At 43.7% G+C, this 21,495-nt stretch overlaps 1 pseudogene; it reads right to left on the reverse strand.

Moving 5' to 3' along the window:
- Nucleotides 1–2,824: 2,824 nt before the first annotated feature.
- LOC126196100 (5S ribosomal RNA) lies at nt 2,825–2,942 on the reverse strand (annotated as a pseudogene).
- Nucleotides 2,943–21,495: the final 18,553 nt, after the last annotated feature.

The following is a 21,495-nucleotide window of genomic DNA, read 5'->3' on the forward strand; positions in this document are numbered from 1 at the left end:
CGGCCAGAACGGTGCAATATTCGGTGCAAAGTGATTTCAACAGCTGGCAAAATGCTGATGCTCGTATGATGAGTGCTTCCGTAACCAGAGAAGCCGAAGTGTTTGGCGTATTTGATGAGATTTACATCGCACACAGGGAAAGTGGGAAAACTTCATACGGTAAGTTACAACGCGGACGACAGTGTGAGTGATCGTGACAGACGGTCATTGAAGAAGAAATGGAAGAAAAATAAGAGGAACTCAGCTGCAAAAGTCGCTGTAGAACTGAATGTCGCACTAGCGAACCCTGTCAGCAGCAGAACAACGCGAAGAGTGCTCCAGAAGCAAGGAATTGCAGGGCTGGCTGGAATTCCGACACCACTCATCAGTAATGCAGATGCCTGTAACAGGAAAACGTGGTGCCGAAGCCATAAAACCTCGACTATCAAGCAAAGGAAGAAAGACATTTGGCCGGGTGAATCTTGTTTCACACTGTTTCCACCATCCGGCCGAGTCTACAGTAGTGAAACACGACGGGGATTCGGTGTTGATTTGGGAAGCCCTATCGTGTTATTCCATGGACCAAATAACTACTGTGCAAGTTCGCATTACCGCCAAGGGTTATGTGACCATTTTGGCTGAACAAGTCCATCCCTTGGTACAATGCTTGCTCCCCAATACAGTTCGCATCGTTCAGGACTGATTTTGTGAGCACTATGATGAAACGTCGCGTAAATATTATTGAGCCTTTGTGGTCTACTTTGAAGAGAAGGGAGGGATCCTGGCTTCCCGTACTGCAGCGAACGACCGTCGCAGGTAGCAAGAGGAGAACCGCGCCGGAAATGAACGCGGAGAAGCCCTCGGACGTTGGCGCGCCAGGTACACATAGTCTGCGGCCGCGATCTCGGCTCCAGTTCACCACCGGCAATAGAGGGTGAAGCTTTGACAATGCCAGCCACTCGTGCTAGCGAAACGTCAGTAAAAATCAACAGACGAAAGTCGGCCGAAGAACCCGAGACAGAAGCTAATAGGCAGTTTGTCACTATAAGATTCCCTTGATATATAGGATCTCTATTTATTCATTCCGAGACGAAAGGAAGCAGTTTTGTATTCCTGCTCCTTATTAGCCTTGGTGATGTGTTGTTTTTCCGGTGTTCCAATATTTTTGTGCAACCACTGTATATCCACCCGGAGAGTGCGACGGAATCTGGAGCAACATGGACTGTCAGCACCAGGACCATTGATGTGGCTTCCAGTGACACGGCAGCAGACAGCGGAGCGCTGACAATGGTGCACTCCATGACACCACGTCACCTTTTCAGACGGGAGCAGCATCAGCATGGCCGTATCTGCGTAGAGGATCCGAGAAGAACGAACGTTCCAGAATGAGATTTTCACTCTGCAGCGGAGTGTGCACTGACATGAAACTTCCTGGCAGATTAAAACTGTGTGCCGGAACGAGACTCGAACTCGGGACCTTTGCCTTTCGCTGGCAAGTGCTCTAGCATGTAGCTACCCAAGCACGACTCATGCCCCGTCCTCACAGCTTTACTTCTGCCAGTACCTCGTCTCCTACCTTCCAAACTTCACAGAAGGTCTCCTGCGAACCTTGCAGAACTAGCACTCCTGGCAGAAAGGATATTGCGGAGACATGGCTTAGCCACAGTCTGGGGGATGTTTCCAGAATAAGATGCAAGTTTCGCAGTAGAGCTTCTGTGAAGTTTGGAGGGTAGGAGACATGAAGAAATAATTGTTCTAAAAAGTAGAAAGAAGAATACAGACTACTGGGAATATTTGCATTTATATTTACATCCAAATGTACACCTATTCTCAGTAAATCTTTGTGAAATGCGTGGCACAGGGTAATTCGGTTCCCTCTCCTCCCGTTCCGTTCACAGATGGAACCTTGCAATAATGACCATGTGTACTTTCCTGTGCTAGCTGTTATTTGCCTGATTTTATTTCCACTGCCTTTAAACCTTAGGTATGTAGTTTCTGTTCCGAAGGACGGAAATATCCAGTCGTTACAAGTAAGAAATAATCAAATTGTAGGCACGTCAACAGCAAACTGTAGTATGGGCAATTTCCGTATGGTGTCAGTTTTTAACTACACATAGATGGTTCAAATGGCTCTAAGAACTATGGGACTTAACATCTGAAGTCATCAGTCCCCTACACTTAGAACTACTTAAACCTAACGAAATCACACACATCCATGCCGAGGCAGGATTCGCACCTGCGTCCGCAGCAGCAGCGTGGTTCCGGACTGAAGTGCCTAGAACCGATCTGCCACAGTGGCCGGCAAACTACGCATAGAGCAGCAGCAGTCAGTACTACGTGACGCTGGAGGTCGTGTAAAGACGGGAAGTGGATGACTGGAAACGACTGGTCTACTGTGATGAATCAGGCCACACGCCATAGGTCTCACCGCTGAACCCAATGGAACACCTTCGGGACGATCTAGGAAGTTGAAATACCTTCTCTGGTTTCAGCTCTTGAGGAAGAATGGGCTGCCATTCCTGCACATATATTCAAATATTTCATTGAAAGTGACCCCAGCAGAGTTCAAGCCATAATAAAGGTGAAGGTTGTACACCCTCCCCATACTGTTTCTCGAACTTAGTCTTTACAGAAAAGCAAAAAGCACTCCGTATTCAGGCCACAACTGGCCAATCGGGACCATCCGACCGCCGTGCCATCCTCAGCTGAGGATGCGGATAGGAGGGGCGTATGGTCAGCACACCGCTCTCCCAGTCGTTATGATGGTTTTCTATGACCGGAGTCGCTACTATTCGGTCGAGTAGCTCTTCAATTGGCATCACGAGGCTGAGTGCACCCCGAAAAATGGCAACAGCTCATGGCGGCCTGGATGGTCACCCATCCAAGTGCCGGCCACGCCCGACAGCTCTTGACTTCGGTGATCTGACGGGAACCGGTGTATCCACTGCGGCAAGGCCGTTGCCAGAAAATCAGATAAACTCAAAATATCCCCATATTTACTGACCTTAGCGACAGAACTAAATATTTTGTTTTTAAGATACTTAAAACGGCTACATTACAATAAGCATTTCATACCATGTGTAGTGCTACTGTGCACAAGGGGTGACGATAATGAATAATCACACAACATAGATATAATACAGCAGACTTTCATTAACAAAAGGAGTGTACTCCTCACAAGCATCCTAACTCAACAAATTCGTAAGGCGGATCAACAGTCATGAGTTTTGGGAGAGGTCCCAATTGACTGCCAGTGATGATGTATTTTGACGCAGTGTTCCCACAGAGCACGTTTCCCGCCTCCCTTCCAGTAGTTTGAAGCACTGTGAAAGTGGTCAGATGAAGCATGGGAGCTGTGTGACTGCTTAGAGATGGAGAGGTCTTCCGGACGTGCTGTTTGCAACAGACCAGTAGTCGGGAGACGATGTACGCCGTATGGAGTACAGGTGGTAGTCCAGGAGGCGAGCCGACATGGCTTGGTTGTGACCATAGTATGAGTTGTCGACGCTGTCCAGGGTTTGAGTAGTGGTGGATGTGTTGCCAGGGTCAGACAGCGCCGAAGATGGAGTAGAGATCTGTCGAAGGCAAGCGTGGTACCGTAATTGTGAGTATACTGTGGACGGAAACGTGGGAGGTGTGAGCGGCAGCGTCGATGTCGTGTGGTAAATTGACAGTCTTGCAGAAGTGGCTTGCGACCCGGCTGTCTCCAGTCTGGCAGTCTGCATGCTGACGTTGGATGAGGAGGTCGTTGTGTATGAGCTTGATGTTGACTGCTTTAGGGAGGAAATCGTGGATGTCCAGTGGCAGTTCGAAGGCTGATGGCATGGCGCCAGTAGTGACAGGTCGACAGGTGTAGAGGGGTGGGGGGAGATCTTGGCAAGTTTTCCCATCCGGATAGATATCTTGTAGTCTCACCGCTCCTTTTGAAACAGTTAACATACACTGATGTAGGTTTCACATTTAATAATATTGATATGCGGAAGGTACGATAGTGTCTTCGAAGTATCTTGTGGGGGCCCAAGTACAGGGGCTGTAGGGCAGCTCGTAGAGCGTCAACAGGAAGTCACGATCCTTAAGTGCTTTGTGTAGAAAGATTTGAAGTGCAAGTGCCACAGGAATGCGGAGGTGAGCAATGTGTCGTTTGACACAAGTGACCATTCGGGTAGGTCTGAGGGCATAATTGATGGTTCTTCGAACACAAGTCCACTGGCAGGGATAGCATTTCGCAACGTCAGATATCAGCCAGTGAGGCCCAGAGGTCATGTTTTTGTGCTGTGTGGACTTCCAAAGGTACCCACGTCGTAGTTTCTCAGTCCATTGACCACAGAGCACACGTCGGCCGCTTTTAGCATGTAGTGCCACCGCTCGACGAGATATTGTTTTGAGGATGGTTCACTGTGGCTAGGAATCGCCTATTGCCTGTCATAATAAACAGTTCTAGGAAGAGGGCAGATTCTAACTGCTGGCCCTGTTTGGCTGTGGTGGACATGGGGCAGCTGAAGCGTGAGATCCTAACTTCAATAGCCGGCCGCGGTGGTCTCGCGGTTCTAGGCGCGCAGTCCGGAACCGTGCGACTGCTACGGTCGCAGGTTCGAATCCTGCCTCGGGCATGGATGTGTGTGATGTCCTTAGGTTAGTTAGGTTTAAGTAGTTCTAAGTTTTAGGGGACTGATAACCACAGCAGTTGAGTCCCATAGTGCTCAGAGCCATTTTTTTCCTCACTTCAATAAATGTTCTGGCGGAAGATTCAGCCGTTATCTCCTTTAATAGTACTGCTTCAACCTATCGCATGATAAATCGTTTGCTGGGAAAAGGTAGGGTTAACCATCAGAGGCAGCTCGTAGGCCTACAAGGTCAATATGCGTGTGTCAGAGGTGTCTTCGGCATAAGAAGTCACCCCTCATTCACCCAACGGTCTTGTCAAAGGGGGAAGGGGGGGGGGAGGAACGGGCAGAGGTTCAGGGCACTCTCTTACCCTTGGGGTGGGAAACTGCCCCGTACTGGTGGAAGAATCAGCGATGACCAACGGCATGAGGATGCAGAAGGCAATGGAAACCACACATTATGTAACCGCAGGACATGTGGCATGTAACTGAAAAGTGTCATGATGCTCTCTCCATTGTCAAAAGATTCCCGAATAGTCCCCCATTCAGATCTCCAGGAGGGGGCTGCCAATGGGGAGGTGACCATGAAAAAAAGGTTGAAGATAACGAAAAGATAACGTTTTGCGGATGGAATATCAGAAGCTTTAACGTGGTAGAAAAGCTAGAAAATCTAAAAAGAGAAATACTAAGGTTCAATCTAGATATATTAGGGGGTCCGTGAAGTGAAGTGGAAAGAAGACAAGGATTTCTGGTCACATGAGTACAAGGTAATACCAACAGCAGCAGAAAACGGTATAAATGGAAAACAAATAGGAAGGTAGGGCAGAGAGTGTGCTACTGTGGACAGTTCAGTGATAACGGTGGTTTGCATCAGAATCGACAGCGACAACAGTTGTTCAGGTATACATGCCGACGTCGCAAGCCGAAGATGAGGAGATAGACAAAGTATATGACGATATTGAACGGGTAATGCAGTACGTAAAGGGAGATGAAAATGTAATAGTAATGGGATATTGGAACGCGGTTGTATGGGAAGAAGTATAAGAAAGGTTAACGGGATAATATGGCATTGGTGCTAGGAATGAGAGAGGAGAAAGGTTAAATGAATTCTGCAATAAATTTCAGCTAGTAACAGCGAATATTCTGTTCAATAATCACAAGAGGAGGAAGAATACTTGGGAAAGGCCGGGAGATACGTTAGATTACATCATGGTCAGACAGATATTCCGAAATCAGGTACTGGATTGTAAGGCGTACTCAGGAGCAGATATAGACACAGAGCACAAATTAGTAGTGATGAAGAGTAGGCTGAAGTTTAAGAGACTAGTCAGGAAGAATCAATAATGCGCAAAGAAGTGGGATATGGAAGTACTACGGAATGAAGAGGTACGGTTGAAGTTCTCTGAGGCAATATATACCGCGATAAGGAATAACTCAGTAGGCAGCTGAAGAGGAATGGACATCTCCAAAAAGGGCAACCACAGAATTTGGAAAGACAACCGTTGATACACAGAAGATAACTGCGAATAAAGCATCGGCAACAGAAGAAATACTAAGCTGATCGATTAAAGAAGGAAGTAAAAAAATGTTCAGGAATACATAAATACGAGTCACTTAGTAATGAAATAAATAGGAAGTACAGGGAAGCTAAGCTGAAATGGCTGCATGAAAAATGTGAACAAAATGGAAAACGAAATGAGTGTCGAAAGGATTGACTCAGCATATAGCAAAGTCAAAACATCCATCGCCCAAACTAAAGGCAAGGGCGCTCATATTAACCCATTTCTGCCTCAATTAAGTTTCACTTGTGTATTTTACAAGCTAGATATTTATATGTTCATTGCCATCAAAGAAACGTACTACAACCAGCAAAAAAAAAAATTAATTAATAAATTAATCAGAAAAGGGTGTACATACATGTAACGCTATACAGAACATACATTTTAAGCGGAATACATGAGAGTAAATGAAATAATGTGGTATAAGTCATTTATATTATCTTTTGGTAGCAGTACTCATTTTGTGTACCGGCCGCTGTGTCCGAGCAGTTCTAGGCGTTCCAGTACGGAACCGCGCCACCGCTACGGTCGCAGGTTCGAATCCTGCCTCGGGCATGGGTGTGTGTGATGTTAGGTTTAAGTGGTGCTATGTTCTAGGGGACTGATGACCTCAGTTGTTAAGTTCCATAGTGCTCAGAGCCATTTGAACCATTTCACTTTGTGTAATACGGTACAAACCGCTATGCTAAAACCATTATCATAATTGCAGTACATTCTTCTTGGAGTTTCTTTGCAGTTAGCCCGCATCTCGTGGTCGTGCGGTAGCGTTCTCACTTCCCACGCCCGGGTTCCCGGGTTCGATTCCCGGCGGGGTCAGGGATTTTCTCTGCCTCGTGATGGCTGGGTGTTGTGTGCTGTCCTTAGGTTAGTTAGGTTTAAGTAGTTCTAAGTTCTAGGAGACTTATGACCACAGCAGTTGAGTCCCATAGTGCTCAGAGCCTTTGCAGTTATCTGCAGCTCAGCGTCTTCTTTTTTCTGTGGCACCATAGTTACTCATAATATCTGATGTCATGGAGCGCTCTACCTTGATATGAATTACTGGTAGGGCGAACAGGACCTGTAGGTATTGTTGCCTAGGAAGTCAAGTAATATCTCATAATGTAGCGCCGAAATTGCAGCCGTGACAAGTTCATACCAGACTTTCTGTAGAGCAGTCACTCATTATGTAGAGATACATCCAGCAGCCACGTGTGGCTACTCATCATAATACAAATCTTGCACCGGCTGAAAGTGGAGAGAAACCTCTTTTTCTTAGCATTACATTAACAGAAGCAGTTTCCACGTTTTATCATTTACACTGATTTGCGTGTTATCACATGAGCGAATGAGTCTCGTAATTATTTCAGATCTGTCTCTCCTCATCATCTTAGTTTTAGTGATGAAATATGCTAGAAATAAGGAATAGTTGTGTAATGAGTAATGAAGTGACTTTTTTGCAGATGATAATGAATGGTGATGAATAATGATGAAGAATATGCTACTATGGATAATGAAGTTTTTCTTTACAGGTGATGATAATAATGGAGTTATGATAATATAGATAATGAAGTGATGGATAATGAAGCTTTTTTTTCTTTACAGATGAGGATAATGTTGAAGTTATGTATTTATGCTATGTAGTTATTTTAGTATTTGTTGCAGTTCGTTTTGACAGTGTGTGTTATATTGCATAGTATGATGACTGAAGGTTTTGGAAAGGACAGCTAGGGAACACATTTTTTTATACACATTTCACTACCTGTTAACTCGAAGTTCACTACTTTCTAGCATTAAATGCGTTTCTTCTTTCAGTTTAATAATCCATTTTTGTATTTTTGCAGGAGAAATTATTTATGAAATTAATGTGCTATAAGCAGTTGTTCATTAAACCTATGTCATTTATGAATGTGATTACATATACTCTACTTGTTTCATAATCTTGCTACAGCTGACTCATGACTCATGACGTTACACATCTTCATTTGCAGCAACAACTCAAAAGCAAATATTTTCATTCTTCAGTAATTACCCAACGCAATGCATTGCTTTTAGTATATATATATATATATATATATAATGCTTTGTAATTAGGCAATGAGTGCCAATGTTCTCTGTAAAACGACTGATGAACATTATTCTGTAATACTATGTCATTTATTAGCTTCTGTTTTTAATGATGACTTCTGATGGTTTGTAATTAGGCAATGAGTGCCAATGTTCTCTGTAAAACGATTTATGTACATTATTCTGCAATACTTTGTCATTTATTAGCTCCTGTTTTCAATGATGACCTCTGATGGTTTATAATTAGGCAAAGAGTGCCAATGTTCTCTGTAAAACGACTCATGAACATTATTCTGTAATACTACATACATGGTACAGAAATGTTCAATAACTGGGCAATGAGTGCCACCAACTATTAGTGTAATTCTCAATGAATACTAGTATGTGACTTAATGACCTTCACCTTCTGACCTAATTACCTGGAATTACTGCAATATCCGTTTGTCCTGTATATCCTCATGATCATGGAGCACTATATTTGGTTTTTGCACTGCTACTCACTCTAGGCGAGCGATGTCGTTATCCTGAAGGAAGTCATTCACAGGATGTGCACGATGAGGGCGCTAATTGTCGTCCATGAAGACGAATGCCTCGCCAATATGCTGCCGATATGGTTGCACTATCGGTCGGAGGATGGCATTCACGTATCGTACAGCCATTACGTCGCCTTCCATGACCACCAGCAGCGTAAGTCAGCCTCACGTAATGCCACCCCAAAACAGCAGGTAGCCTCCACCTTGCTGCACTCGCTGGACAGTGTGTCTATGGCGTTCAGCCTGACCGGGTTGCCTCCAAACACGCCTCCGACGATTGTCAGGTTGAAGCCATGTGCGACACTCGTCGGTGAAGAGAACGTGATGCCAATCCTGAGCTGTCCATTCGGCATGTTGTTAGGCCCATCTGTATCGCGCTGCATGGTGTCGTGTTTGCAAAGATGGTACTCGCCATGAACGTCGGGAGTGAAGTTGCGCATCATGCAGCCTATTGAGCACAGTTTGAGTCGCAACACGACGTCCTGTGGGTGCACGAAAAGCGCTATTCGACATAGTGGCGTTGCTGTCAGGGTTCCTTCGAGCCATAATCCGTAGATAACGGCCATTCACTGTGGTAGTATCCCTTGGCCGGCCTGAGTGAGGCATGTCATCGACAGTTCCTGTCCCTCTGTATCTCTCCTCCATGTCCGAACATCGCTTTGGTTCACTCCGAGACGCCTGGACACTTTCCTTGTTAAAGGCGCTGCAGTCTGGAACCGCAAGACCGCTACGGTCGCAGGTTCGAATCCTGCCTCGGGCATGGATGTTTGTGATGTCCTTAGGTTAGTTAGGTTTAACTAGTTCTAAGTTCTAGGGGACTAATGACCTCAGCAGTTGAGTCCCATAGTGCTCAGAGCCATTTGAACCATTTTGAACTTTCCTTGTTGAGAGCCCTTCCTGGCACAAAGTAAGAATGCGGACGCGATCGAACCGCGGTATTGGCCGTCTAGGTATGGTTGTACTAGAGACAACACGAGCAGTGTACCTCCTTCCTGGTGGAATGACTGGAACTGATTGGCTGTCGGACCTCCTCCGTCTAATAGCCGCTGCTCATGCATGGTTGTTTACATCTGTGTGCGGGTTTAGTGACTTTTCTGAACAGTCAAAGGAACTGTGTCTGTGATACAATATACACAGTCAACGTCTATCTTCAAGAGTTCTGGTAACGGGGGTGATGCAAAACCTTTTTTTGATGTGTGTATATTTTTGTTTGGATTTGGACCTTTACTGTGTGGGAATCAGCTTTCATGTGAAGTGTAAACATGAAGTATGTTAAATCTATTTTAAATGCTAACAGAAAAGTATTTACACTTTTTTATATATGGCTTCCACTTTTTATATCTTGTAATGCCACTCGGCTCAAGAGCGGCGAATCGTGCCGCTGCCAACCCTCCCCTACCCATATGGGGCAGGGGCATGAATTTACAACAAAAGGAAAAAGAATAACAGAAAAGTAAAGTTGTGAGGAATGGTCATGAGCCATGATTGGGTAGATCAGTCGGTAGGGCACTGGTCCTCGAAAGACAAAGTCTGCAAGTTCGAGTCTCGGTCCGGCACAGAACTTAAACATATCACGGAGTTTCATATGAGCGTGCACTTCACTGCAGAATCAAAATCTCATTCTGAGAACAGAAAAGTAAATTACTAGAAAAAGTTAGCCGCAAAGGAAACAGGGACTCCGAGAGCAGATCCTTTGACTGAAAGAGTAATGAAATCAATTAAGCGTGGCTACAAGCTAACATTTAACAAGGAAGTTTACAGTTAGCATAAGTTGTTGTCTGAGTGCAGCGTAAGAATATCTGGTTTTAAGCCTGGAAGTAAATTAATGAACTACCACATCTGTTAGGGGTCTTGCACATTTGTCCGAAAAAATGGAAAAGAGCGAAAACTCCCACTTACACAAAAATGCGAAGTGGAGAACTGCGAAAACTTACATGTTATTTCGTTATTGTCCTAAACTGTGCTGAATTATGTACAAAACAACAAAATTCCACTACAACTAGTCTTTCTTTGAGAGATAAGTTATGCACCTCATTATTATTTTATTATCACTATTATTATTATTGGCAGTTGCTGTACTTGTATAGGCCGGCCGGAGTGGCCAAGTCGTTCCAGGCGCTACAATCTGGAACCGCGAGACCGCTACGGTCGCAGGTTCGAATCCTGCCTCGGGCATGGATGTGTGTGATGTCCTTAGGTTAGTTAGGTTTAAGTATTTTTAAGTTCTAGGGGACTGATGACCTCAGAAGTTAAGTCCCATAGTGCTCAGAGCCATTTGAACCATTTGAATTTTTACTTGTATAAATTTGTTGATAAGCGTAACTGTTGTACAGCAAATGCTATTAATTTCACACACTCAGATTTATCTCTGTCTAAAAATTTTTGAACACCCAGAACATATACTCACTGTATGTAGCCCGTGGCGGATACAGAAAAATCTGAAGGAGGGGCCCTAAAGATATCTTGAGCTACCTTTACCTTTACCGTAATAAAAAATAATCAAGTCACATGCAGAGTTTAAGAAAGTTTTATTTACACTGATCATACACAAAATTTTGTACATGGCTGCACGTTCAGAGACCGTGAATAGCTACAATAGAAAGAAAAAAAGCCTTCGGTCACTATTTTTAACAAATTAACCTGGTTTCAACACTGCTAGGAGTGTCTCCCTCAGAATTTAAACCAAAGAATGGTCTATATTCTATAACATGGTCACAGAATTATGACTAAAAACGTATGATAGGGTATAAGAACGGAATCATCGTGAAAGAATGGCAGTACTTACATGTCATTTATAAAATAATAAATATGCCAAAAGGGCATTAGTCACAAAGATATCGAAGATAAAGAAAACTGTGATGACGAGCCACTAGGGGCTGCTCGTTACTTGCGTGGTGCAGGTTACAAAACGGACTTAGTGGCTCGTCATCACAGTTTTCTTTATCTTAAATATCTTTGTGACTAATGCCCTTTTGGCATATTTATTATTTTATAAATGACATATAAGTACTGCCAGTCTTTCACGATGATTCCGTACTTATACCCTATCATACGTTTTTAGTCATAATTCTGAGACCATGTTATAGAATATAGACCATTCTTTGATTTAAATTTTGAGGAAGACACTCCCAGCAGTGTTGAAACCAGGTTAATTTGTTAAAAATAGTGACCGAGGGCTGTTTTTCTTTCAATTGGGATTATACACATATACAAGACAATGCCATCTTATGATATAAAAAAGTTACAATTGCGGTTTTCTTCCTTAAATTATGAATTCTATGTGCCTATTCTTCGTGGCAAATTGGTTAATTACATCGCCAATATGACAATCAATGTCAAGGTGAGTGTTCAACAGAGGTAAGCCATTAAGTCGATCCTCTTTCATTGTCGACCTCAACCATGTCTTTGTACACCGCAGTGTTGAAAAACTTCTTTCTACTGTAGCAATAGATGCAGGTAGCCAAGCAAATATTTTGTACAGCGTGTGCAAAGTAGTATAGTCAGATCTAGGACAAACAGACAACGCTTGCATAACAGAATCACGATCATTAGGGGCGTTTATGCTCGTTTACTTGTATTGAAGAATCGAGTTGACTAACGAAAGAAACGAACGAATAGCGTGCGGGCTGACTGGCGAACGCGGGGCTGGTGGCAATGCGTGGCAATGCGGGCGGCTCCGCAAGGGAAGGAGGGAATGGGGGAGGGGGGGGGGGGTCCTGCGCGCCCCCCATAAGCATCCGGCACTGTATGTAACACATAGTCAAAAACTGAATTAGGAGCCATAACGATGAATTTCATTTTGTGGATAACCTATATCAAAAAATGCAGCACGTTTAACATTACTATCAGGTAAAAGTTGTAAAAAATTGTGTGATATACTGCAACTGAAAATAATATTTGCTTATCATTCCAAGACATAATCTTATTAAAAAAAAAAAAAGTCTTCAGTAATTGAAGCACAACGCTCTGGTCTCTTCATGCTTACTGCTGTCAGGAAACTGCCTAAATATCAATAATGGAGCATCCTTAGCTGAGAGATATACAATAACAAGCTTTCCAAATGCAATGCATTGTTTCCAACAAGATAAAACAATGACAGAGAGTTACGTTACATATACGCTACGCTAGGCAGAAGTGGGTTAAAAGTGCAATGAGAATTCCACTGTTAAATACAGAGGAGAGAGCGGATAGGTAGTACAGAAGAAGAAACAGGAGTCGATATAGAAGGGATAGGGGCTCCAGTATTAGAATCAGAATTGAAAAGAGCTCTGGAAGACAGAACGTATAGATAACATTCCATCAGAATTTCTAAAATCTATTTATGGACAGTGGCAAAAAAAACGAATATTCATGTTGGTTTGTAGAACGTATGAGTCTGACGGTGAATCATCTGACTCTCGGAAAAACATTACCCACACAATTTCGAAGACTGTAAGAGCCGACAAGTGTGAGAATTATCGCACAGTCAATGTAACAGCTTATGTATCCAAGTTGCTGACAAGAATAATATGCAGAAGAATGGAAAATAGAACTGAGCATGCGTTAGATGACGACCAGTTTGGCTTTAGAAAAGGAAAAGCCGCCAAAGAGGTAATTCTAACGTTGGAGTTTATAATGGAAGCAAGACTAAAGAAAAATCAAGACACGTTCATAGCATTTGCCGACCTAGAAATATCTTTTGACAATGTGAAATGGTGCAAGATGTTCGAAATTCTGAGAACAACAGCGGTAAGCTCTATGAAAAGGCGGGTAACGTATAATATATACAAGAATCAACAGAGAAGAGTGAGAGTGGGAGACGAAGAACGAAGTGCAGAGATTGAAAAGCGTGTAAGACAGGGATCTAGCCTCTCACCCCTACTGTTGAATTTATACATCGAAGAAGCAATGACGAAAATAAAAGAAAGGTTCAAGAGTGATTTAAAATTCAATGTGAAAGGATATGAATGACAAGATTCGCTGATGGCACTGCTGTCCTCAGCGAAAGTGAAGAAGAATTACAGAATGCGTTGAATGGAATGAACGGTCTAATAAGTACAGAATATGGACTGAGAGTAAACCAAAGGAAGGCGAAAGTAATGAGAATTAGCTGGAATGAGAACATCGAGAAACATGACATCAGGATTGATGGTCATGAAGTAGATGAACTTAAGGAATTCTGCTACCTATGTAGTAAAACAACCAATGACGGACGAAGCAAGGAGGACATCAAAAGCAGACTAGCACTGGCAAAAGAGGCATTTCTGGCCAAGACCTTAATTTCAGGAAGAAATTTCTGAGTATGTACGTTTGGAGCACAGCTTTGTATGGTAATGAAACATGGACTGTGGGTAAACCGGAAAAGAAGAGATTCGACGCATTTGAGATGTGGTGCTACAGACGAATGTAGAAAATTAGGTGGACTGATAAGTAAGGAATGAGGAGGTTCTCTGTAGAATCGATGAGGAAATAAATACATGGAAAACACTGACAAGAAGAAGGGACATGATAGTAGGACATCAGTTAAGACATCGAGGAATAATTTCCATGGTACTAGAGGGAGCTATAGAAAGTAAAAACTGTAGAGGAAGACAGAGATTGGAATACATCCAGCAAATGTTTGAGGAGGTAGGTTGCAAGTGCTACTCCGAGATGAAGAGGTTGGCACAGGAGAGGAATTCGTTGCGGGCCGCGTCAAACCAATCAGAAGACTGATGACCCAAACAAAAAACAAAAAACCATCATGAAAAGTGTGTCCCAGCAGGAGAGTGGTCGGGCGAGTGCCAGGGAGTGCCAAATTATGGAGCTGCTGGAAGATGACTAATCGAAACTGTTGGGGTTGAAGGAAATATGTCCGATTTTGTGAAATGTTACAGAATACTGGGCGTGTCGCACCTTGGATACGTCGAAGTTTGACCTGGAGGTTCGTGGCTGGGTCATGAATGAGGGTCTGTAACTGTCTATCGTCTTGTTGTGCCTCAGAAAGCAGTTCGTATTCGAGATAACAAGTGCAGAAGCTCTAGAAATAGTCTACTACATCGTTCTCCACACCTTTCAGGTAGCGGAAATCCGTGGTAAATTGAGCAACATAGTTTAGTACGTGCCGAAAGCGTCGGGTGCAATGATCTTTGGGTGGGTTTCTAATAGAGTCGGCTAATGGACAATGATGAGGGGGCATCCTAAGTCTTGCCTGAAGTAGCTTTCTGCTTCGTAGAGAGCTCTGTCATAAGCAGACTACTTGTTTTGTGACGGCGTGAGCTTGCGTGAGAAAAAACGGAGCGGCTGCCGAAAGCCGCCCAGCTCCCGCACCAGCACAGTGCCTATAACTGAGTCATTCGTGTCTGCTGTTATGATCAGGTGTACGTCAGGGATATGGTGTGCCAAAGTGATGGCCTGGATAAGGCGGTCTCTAATGCGTTCGAAAGCGGACTGAATCTCCATCATCCACGTCAGTTTGCGTTTACCCATGGTATTCTAGCCATGAGCGCTTAAATACTAAATTGCGAACATCACTCAGGCGCACCGGCCACTGTGGCCGAGCGGTTCTAGGCGCTTCAGTCTGGAACCGCGCGATCTCTACGGTCGCAGGTTCGAATCCTGCCTCGGACATGGATGTGTGTGATGTCCTTAGGTTAGTTAGGTTTAAGTAGTTCTAGGGGACTGATGACCCATAGCTCTCAGAGCCATTTGGACTTAGGCGCTACGCGTGCATAATCAGAGGACAGACTACTGAGTTCTTCTGCACCGCGATCGCTACGGTCGCAGGTTGGAATCCTGCCTCGAACATGGATGTGTGTGATGTCCTTAGGTTAGTTAGGTTTAAGTAGTTCTAGGGGACTGATGACCCATAGCTCTCAGAGCCATTTGGACTTAGGCGCTACGCGTGCATAATCAGAGGACAGACTACTGAGTTCTTCTGCACTGTGGTGTGGTAAGACTGGACGTGTAGGTACCTGTCGTAAGTTTTGGTTTCTGGTATACACTATGGCCTAGCGTGTCATCCTTTGCCCTATATTGGAATTACAGAATTATTCTCTACTACGAGCATGATCTGGAGCTTCCAGTACATTTTGTTCAAATATTCGTGAATTATATGTAGCACCGACTAACCACGGATCTAAATCAAATGCGGGGGTAAAGGAGTTGAATACTGTTGAATATGTTGGCTGCTAATGGGAATAGGGAGCGGAAGGAGGGAGGTGGGACCTATTGTTATGCCGTACATCTGCTCATCGTATTTTCCTTACTATTTGAAGAATATTAATGACATAAATCAACCAGGTCTTATATGTCCGGAGGGACTTGCTCTTGTACAATGTGAACAGTCTTGTCTACTGGCACATTTGTAAACAGTTACTTCACACTGAAGTTGCTCATGATGTCTGTGGTAAAATTGTTTATCCTGTATAAAGTGCATCAAGTTCTTCTCAGGCATTTTTACCATCTAGTGGTCTTAATTTTTAGGCTAGATACTTTGCCACGTTGCATGTTAGCAAGTTGACCCCATGCACTATTGGCCTCAAAGGATAGCCTTCTTTGAGAATTTTTTACACTTCACAAATTCTAGGTGGAATTGCGATTCTGGGGATGAACCACTTGGCTGTATCAGCGTCCATTCTTTAGTCCTTGAATAAGTTCTGCGTTTTCCGAACTTTTTATCCATAGGATCCAACCTTAGTTCATCGCAGATGGGATCATTTAATATATCTTTCATTTTGTCTTCATAATGCCTGATCCCCAAGATGACAGTCGCATTGCCTTTATCTGCTTCTAATATGAGTGCTATTCAGAAAGTAGGAAACATTTTGGCATTGAAAAAAACTAAGTACCAGAAATACATTTTATTATATACATCTGAAGGAGCAACTGACATACCACTTTTCCACATAGTCACCAAACACATTGAGGCACTCATCATAGCGGTTTTAAAGACCTTTATCGAAAATTCTGCCGCCTGAGACTTCAGCCAGTGAGTCACGACCGCCTGGAGTTCCGCGTCGTCATCGAAGCGCTGCGTTGCAAGCCAGTTCTTCATATTGGCAAACAAGTGGAAGTCGCTTGGTGCAAGATCGGGGCTGTAGGGAAAATTTCCCATTTGCGGTTTTCCTTGTGAGGTCGGGCATTGACGTCAGCTTTCCTCTGAGTTTGTTTTGAACTGCTCTTCTAAGGATGTCAAAGTATGACAGTACCAGGCAGGATGTATGGTTTCTACACGTTCGAGAAAATCAATAAGAAGAACATCTTGCCTATCCCAAAATACTATCGCCATCAACTTCCTTGCTGACAAGATTTGTAAACATTTTCTTGGTTTTTGGGGGGACCTTCTGTGCCCCCACTCCATGGTCTGTAATTCTGTCTCGCAATTGATGCGTTTCACCCAAGTCTCGTCACCGGTTACGATTCGATCCAGTAATGGATCACCATGTTTATGGTGGGCCTCCAGAAATGCCAACATTGCCCCCATTCACTGTTATTTATGGTGCTCTGTAAGCATTTTGGGCACCCATTGTGCACAAAATTTGTGGTAGCCTAGCTTCTGAGTGACAATTTCAACAACAAAGCCCGTGAAACTTGTGCAAAAGAAAGCAAAAACTCCGTTACTGTGAAGCGAAGGTTTTCACGAATCGTTTCATCAACTTTAGCGACAAGATTGTCTGTCACAATGCTCGGGCGTCCACTGTTCTCTTCATCACGAACGTTGGTTCGACCATTTTTAAAGCGAATGCACCATTTCCAGAAGGAACATTCACTCATAACGCTGTTTCCGTACACTTCGCACAGTTCACGATAAATTTCTATAGGATTTAGGTTTTTTGCCAACAAAAACCCTATCACAGACCGCACCCCACAACCGGCGGGATCTTCGATTGCAGCGCACGTTTCAAATTCGAATATCGAAAAAACCAGACACGCAGAGACGTTCTCACTGTCACAGATGCATGCCGACTGACAAGGGGAGGCCGCCAATCGTGAAATTCAGATTCGATTCATACTGCGCATAATAAAAGCTCATGGCCAGAGGTGTAATGTGGCAAAGCACCAAGATGCACTTCTCAGCCGTTGTCGAGAAAATCGACAGTTAAAAGAAACCGTTGCGTGAAATACTCTGTACGATTAGCAATTTTCTACAGCGTCGTGGCGCAGCGGTAAGCGCTCGGGTTCTTAATCCGAAGATCGCCGGATCGAATCTCGCGCCATGCAACATTTTTTTATTATTAGTTTTTTTGTAATTCAATATATATATATATATATATATATATATATATATATATATATATATATATATATATATATATATAAGCTATTACTGAATTGCTTATGCATGTTGGTGAAGGCGGATCGCTCTCCAATTGTACCGCCTCCATTTTTCCGTTTGTTTAACAGGGTGTACCAAAGCTCTCACGTCCGCACTGATTTTCGACGATGTTATAAGTTGCGCTAGGGACCGCATCTATCTTCTTTCGAAGTTAGCAGGCAACTACGCTGTTATGCGGCGGCTCGTTTCGGCCCATTCAACATCTGTCCTTCAAGTGTAACGAGCGAGTAACGGAGTTTATATTTCATACCTGCCACAGCAAATTTGTGTTCGTGGGGTTTCTATTCTAATTCGAACGTTGAATTACGTTATACGTATTCGTTTCGGAATATCGTTTCTACGTCTTCCGTTAACTATACGTGGTTAACATTATGAAGACAATTAATAACATTTGTGAAATACAACTTTGTTTGCGGAAAACATAATGATGTTCGAAGACGCCAGTTTTTCCACGACAAACGACTTTCAACAACTTATTATATGCATAATTGTTGCAACTGATTGCCGGGAATTATATATATATATATATATATATATATATATATATATATATATATATGTGTGTGTGTGTGTGTGTGTGTGTACACACATTTGAATTGCAAAAAACAAATACTAAAAAAAAAAAGGTTGCATGGAGCGAGATTCCATCCGGTGACCTTCGGATTACGAACACGAGCGCTTACCGCTGCGCCACGACGCTGTAGAAAACTATTCATCGTAGAGAGTATTTCACCGCAACGGTTTGTTTTAACTGTCGATTTTCTCGACAACGGCTGAGAAGTGCGTCTTGGTGCTTTGCCACATTACGCCTCTGGCCATGAGCTTTTATTATGCGCAGTATGAATTGAATCTGAATTTCACAATTGGCGGCCTCCCCTTGTGAGCTGCGCGAGTGGCGCGCGCCTAGCGGCGTTAGACGGAAACGTTCCCTACTTTCCGAATAGCCCTCGTACGAGAAGGTCGTTGTTCTTCTTTATTTCTATGTTACCTCTCCTTTCTCTATGTCTCAGATTGACCTTTGGTGGCTTGGCATCCAGTAAAATTCGAATAGTTTCTTGTCAGATTTTCCCAGCTTCAGTTATATAAGGGTCGATCACACAGTTGCCATTCAAAGGCCACACTAACCCACTGCCTATATGTCGGTGCTTCGGAGTCGCGCCGGGTTGCATGTACCCTGCAACAATGGACTCGAACGGATACTTTTTGATCACCCCTTATAGATTGGTTTAAGGACAAAATTTCGCCATCGCAGCTGAGCAGATCTCTACAGAACAAATCAAATTCATGGGAGCAGCGCTGCTGCACACTTCTACAACTGAAGCTGTCAAAATCAGGCAAGAAACTGTTCCATTCTTACTACATGTCAAGCCACAGGAAGCACAACCTGAGTTGTGGCGATGGAATCACCTTGCCTGCACGCAATTTGGCATAGTATCTAACCTGTGAATTAAGACCCCTAGTTGGCAAAACGGCCTCTTATGCGAAGAACTTGACGCATTTTATAGAATGCATAACGGTAGAAAAAAATTTAGCCAAAGACATCAAGGTTAGTTTCATGCTGAAATCACTATTTGCAAACGTGCCAGTACACAAAACTATTCGCATCTCGGCATAGGTGTGACACCTGGTTCATTTACGTGTGTTATCAACATATTTCCAATGGCAAGGAAATACTATGTGCATATGGACGACATAACAATGAGTCCCCCCCCCCCTTACTGCTATTAGCAGCCGACATATTCATGACGACCTTTGAAACAACAGTGTTCATCTCTTTTACGCTCACAACACTGACACAAGTATGTGGACGACATGTTCTCTAAAAATGGTCCCAAGGTGAGATAGAGCTACATATATTTCACAAGTATTTGAACAAAATACGCAAATCTATTTCACGCTCCAAGCTGAGAAGAATACTGCAATGCAATATAGGTCAATGAGTAACACACTAAAGCATAGAATATATCAGACCGCAACACATATGGACAGGTGCCTACACATCCAATTCCGACAGCATACAGTGTCCTCTGGCCATAGCCTGTAGCGTCGAAGTGATGTCCACAATTTAACATGTGTGTTTAAAAGGCTGCAAACAACGCTCTTGGTGAACGGTTACAACCCCAAATGGATCCGCACAGCCATGACAACGAACGTGATAGGTAGGACATCGACAGACTGCAGCCAACAACGCGCTTACCTTAGAAAAAGAATGTTACCGATCGGATTGGTAAACACCGGGTTGATGTCCAGCCAGTCTTCAAAATGGTTCAAATGGCTCTGAGCACTATGGGACTTAACATCTATGGTCATCAGTCGCCTAGAACTTAGAACTACTTAAACCTAACTAACCTAAGAACATCACACAACACCCAGCCATCACGAGGCAGAGAAAATCCCTGACCCCGCCGGGAATCGAACCCGGGAACCCGGGCGTGGGAAGCGAGAACGCTACCGCACGACCACGAGATGCGGGCAGCCCGTCTTCGACAGCATCCAAAATCTCCAGCATGTGCTAGGTTCCACCAAGAAAAGGATAAATGTTCTGCATACAGCAGGCATGTACAGGGTGGGTTGTGAGTGGGGAGTAGTTTACATCGGCGCCACCTGCAGGTCTGTTGCAGTACATGTACTGTTGCACGAGTAGTACATTCGATTTGGACTGCGCAACAGACCTGCAGCTGCTGAACACAAAAGAGACTGCACAATGAAATTAAAGTTCGACAAAAGCAGCCAGGGATGGTGAAACGCATGATCAGAGAGGCCATTGAGCTATTAAATGCCTCCCCCCTCCCCCCCTCCATCGTGAAAAGATAAGACGGAATCAGGCTTGCACCATCCTGGCTGCCAACCATCAGAGCCCAACGAGGCCTTATTAACAACACGAAACGCGAACGTTACCGGCGAGTAATCCCGCCGTGTGGCTTACGCCCAGTATGAGGTAAACAAGAATCCATGTCCTATTCGTCAACGATTTCCAGAAGGCTTCCGACACCGTTCCTCACAAGCGTCTTCTAATCAAACTGCGTGCCTACTGAGTATCGCCTCAGTTGTGCGACTAGATTCGTGATTTCCTGTCAGAAAGGTCACAGTTCATAATAATAGACGGAAAGTCGTCGAGTAAGACAGAAGTAATATCAGGCGTTCCCCAAGGAAGTGTTATAGGCCATCTATTGTTCCTGATCTATATTAACAACATAGGAGACAATCTGTGAGTAGCCGTCTTAGATTGTTTGCAGATGATGCTGTCATTCACCGTCTTGTAAAGTCATCAGATGATCAAAACGACTTGCAAAATGACTTAGATAAGATATCTGTATGGTGCGAAAAGTGGCAATTGACCCTGAATAAAGAAAAGTGTGAAGTTCTTCACATGAGTACTAAAAGAAATTAGCTAAATTTCGATTACGCGATAATTCACACAAATCTGAGGGCTGTAAATTCAACTAAATACTTAGGGATTACAATTACAAATAACCTAAATT

The sequence above is a fragment of the Schistocerca nitens genome, chromosome 7 (genome assembly GCF_023898315.1).
Source record: "Schistocerca nitens isolate TAMUIC-IGC-003100 chromosome 7, iqSchNite1.1, whole genome shotgun sequence".
In the NCBI taxonomy this organism is placed as follows: domain Eukaryota; kingdom Metazoa; phylum Arthropoda; class Insecta; order Orthoptera; family Acrididae; genus Schistocerca; species Schistocerca nitens.